We start from the raw sequence: 3,923 nt of genomic DNA on the forward strand, positions 1-3,923 counted from the left end.
AAAATGTGTTATAATAATGTAAATATAAAAATTTTATAATATAACAAAATATAAAAATTAAAAATCGGTGATTCGTTCGTTGTTATGATGTGTTATAATAATGTAAATATAAAAATTTTATAATACAACAAAATATAAATATTTCCGTGAATAATATAAATGGTATACAATAGTTATGAATGTATACAATAAAATGTATAAAAATTTTCGCGAGACAACAACTGTTCGTTAACCGATCTGCATTAATTTTCAAAAAATGTCCCGTAGTTGTATCATTCTGGAGATTTCGACGAGTGACTCGACGCGGTCAGAGACACCAAAAATCGTTCGACACGGGGAAAGTCAGATTCTTTCGGTTCTCGTAATAAAAGAAGACTGTAAAGAAGACATACGGATCGTAAAAGATCGTCTACCGAGATTGTCTGCCAAGAACGTAACATTTACGACGTGGAAACATTCTCGGTCGTTGTACCATCCTCAGAGATTTGATAAATCAATCGGATTAGCCAGAGACTTGTATTTTCATCGCTCGGAATTGCCACGTCCATCCGTCCGAAGGTTGATTCGAAAATAAAGCGACAACCGTCGCCTCGGAGAGCAATCCGAAGCGATGACAACAAAAGAAATAAAGCTCCGTCCGCTGAAAATTCAGCCCGAGAAGAAAAAAAGAGAAAAATTAGAATTCCAGGCTAAACGAGAGGATCCAATCTCTTTCTTCGTTTCAAACGAGGCAAAACGAAGGCCCTCGTCGTTCTCGTGGCTCATTAAACTTTCGCAAAGTGCATCCCCCTCCCTTCGTCCCGCGTCCCCAAGGATCTTATCTCGGCTCGCGACGCCGGGCAAACTTTTATCACGCCGAAATTCATCCGGCCGATTATGGAAAACTGTCATTTGAATCTTAAACGCGCTTCGCGAGTTACAAGAAGGCGGGCGGTCTACACGTTTCGTCGAAGTTTGCGCTGCAACTCGATTATTAGATACAAATAACGCGGAGGGTTTTTTACGCGTAACGTAAACCGCGAACTAACGTTACCGCGCGAGTTGAAAACACGAACGATCGATTTGATTTTCCGCGCGTTTTCACGATTCGCCGGTAGCGAAACAGAATGTGGGGGAGAGGGAGGAGGGAAACAGGGTTAAAATATCGGCGTGGTATGCTCGGAAAGTCGCGAAAGGATGATAAACTGGCCGATAATGTTAATGCTAATCGATATGCAGATTCCGGCGAATTTATCAGAACTTTAACAAGAGTTTCTGCCCGTTCGTGTGATGAACGTTTATGTAAAGTGATGCTTTATATTCAAATTCGCCGCGTGTTCGCTATTATCGCAGTTTTCTTTCCTTAATCGTTTTATAGTGCCTAATTAATGAAGAAAAAGAAAAAAAAAAAAAAACGGCGGCATGAATTTCTTCGTGTAACTACGAAAAAAGTATATAATTTACGCTGTTTTATGCATGTGGTTTAGGCTTAATTGAAAGGAAAGTAATTAGGAAAGGAAGCTTCAATATGTCGAAAGAAAAGTTTAAATTTCAAGGCCAAATCTTTTCCTTCATTGCATTTCACTCATCGCGAAGGTGAAACTATTCCAGTAATTTTGAAATGGCAAAAAGTTTCCTAATCATTTAACACCGAAGACGGCGTGGGTTCTAACAGCGACTTTATGGTTCTGGACTTTATAGTATGGTTATGTGGTGGATGTAATGTTGATGTTTCAAATAACGTTAACAGTTAGTTTCATCATTCGATTGTTTAGACTCACATTGATGCCGACACTGTGATAAATCAACTGTTGGTGAAACTTAATCCGTAAACCGTAAAGTCGCTGTTAGAACCCACGCCGTCTACAACGTTAAACGATTAAAAAATTCTTTTTTTACTATTTTTCAAGAGAACTATTGAGTTACGACTTACAGTATTCCTTTGTGATGAGTAGGATACAAAAAAAAAAGTTTTGATCTTGAAATTCAAGGTCAAGGTCAATTTTCCAGCATATCCTTTGCATGTATCAAATTAAAGGCGTGGAATTCACCTGGTGATGTCTCTTTTTAAAAATTTTTGGATCCTAATGGGTCAGAAATATTAGAAAAATTTGAAGAGAGAGCATGAGTGTGGATGTGTATAATTATACGCCACAGAATTATATATATATATATATATCTTGAACTGTAATTTCGAGTGATGAATAAGCTTTCTGTATCTTTCTTTCATGACGCAGACCATTTTTCTTCGATTCTTCAATATGTATCTCTTCCACTTACACACGGTATTGTATATCTTTTCTAGAATTACGTTGCGTAGACTTTTCCTTGAGACGGATGTAATGGTTCGTAACACGCACGAACCCTCGTTCAAACAATAACCTCTCAGAGAAAGTCACTCTTCCTCGAATTTTCGTTCTCTATACACTAAAATTACCTTCAACAATTGGAAATTTTCTGTCGCAATTTTTTTTTTTTTTTTTCAATCTGATCAAGTCGCGATTCTAATCCCAAGTCTTCGAAGCCGTGCTCCGAAAATTACTATGCAGTTTCGAACGAAACTACGAGCCTCTACGAAACTCATTAACTCGCTCAATTGCTTCGCTCTCAAGTAGACGAGAAAAAAACAAAGGAGAAAGAGAAGAGAGAGTGAGAGAGAGAGAGAAAAAAAGGAAAAGGAAATTGCGCACGTTTATAAAACAGAGTCGCGCTCATTGTACAGTGTCGGCAGCGAGCCACTGACGGCAAATTTATTTTCTCGTCAGCGACAACGAGAAAACAAAACCGTTCGACTTCGATGAACAATGCCAGAATGACGACAATGGCGATTCGAAGAGGCAGCTTGCAGAACATTTAATTAGAAAAGCTGTGCAGCTGATAGGGAATGTTTGTGGAGAATCATTTCTTTCTTCTCTCCTCTTTCTTTTTTTTTTTCTTTTTTTTTTCAATTTGATTGTGCGCCGATCGTCGATCAATCGTTCGAGTCAATTCGTCGTTAATCGTTGAATTTCTCTCTCGTTGGAAATCCAGGAAAAGCAATTAATTCTCGCACCTTTCGAGTCAATCGAGCAGTTTTACAGCTGTTAATCGATTCTTTCAATATATTCGGAAAATCGTTATACTCTTTCTTAACAAAACGAGACTACCAAGAGCGGTTAAATGGACCGATTTTGTAATTTTTCTTAGAAATTTTAGATAGAAGATAGTGTATTTTGAAAAAATGATCGTTCGAATAAAAGCTTGCGTAATTTACTGTGTTACAAAGTTTTTCCATTTCTTTCTTTTTTTTTTTTTTTTACTTTATAGCTTCTGGAAACTTTTTTCTCTGTCAATCAAGCTGTGATCGTTGTTCAGACAAAATATCTGCAATATTTATTTCGTATCCTCGAAGTCCTAACGCGCTGTGAACTCTCGAGATTTGTCGATTCAACAGAACGAAGTGTCTCTAGTTGAAATCTTTGAAAAAAAATTGTTCGTTCGTTCGAGTAATAGCTGTTGTTAACATTTAAACGATTGTAGAGTTTCGACGAGATTCGCGGATATTGAATAACATTTCGACGTCGTTTAAGGGTTTATCCAGCTGCAGAGACAACCGCATCGGACATTAATGAATTGGCGTCGCACGAAACAAATTGATCGCGCGGATTAGCGGCGAGTTAACCCGACAATAACCGATGGCGATTTCAGTTAATAATCGCACCGATGGCTTTCGCGTACATTCCGTGATTAATCGGCCGTCATAATCGTCGAACCTGTAGATTGATCGCGTATCAGCCAAACGACCCACGATTCCTCGACTTCTCACTCTGGACGAGATGAATACATTTTTAGAATACAGATGTCATATCTATCATGTAGCGACCTCTACTTCGAAGAATTTAGATCAACGACATCTATGTTCCGTCGAGATGTGTATTTAATATAAATAATAGAATATTTAAAAA

General features: G+C 37.9%; 2 protein-coding genes across 2 annotated transcripts in view; one reads left to right on the forward strand and one right to left on the reverse strand.

The window, feature by feature from the left end:
• LOC122529128 (ankyrin-3-like) overlaps positions 1-2,623 on the forward strand; it is a 71,755-nt gene extending 69,132 nt beyond the window's left edge. The window contains exons 33-34 of the mRNA XM_043654927.1: positions 301-306; positions 2,612-2,623. The gene's annotated coding sequence lies outside the window, so the exon portion shown is untranslated. The remainder of the gene's footprint in view (positions 1-300; positions 307-2,611) is intronic.
• Positions 1-3,923, reverse strand: part of LOC122529135 (octopamine receptor beta-2R-like) — an 87,867-nt gene that overhangs the window by 10,103 nt on the left and 73,841 nt on the right. The window lies entirely within an intron of this gene.

This window comes from Frieseomelitta varia, unplaced genomic scaffold, assembly GCF_011392965.1.
Source record: "Frieseomelitta varia isolate USP_RPSP 00005682 unplaced genomic scaffold, Fvar_1.2 scaffold_279, whole genome shotgun sequence".
Lineage (NCBI taxonomy): Eukaryota > Metazoa > Arthropoda > Insecta > Hymenoptera > Apidae > Frieseomelitta > Frieseomelitta varia.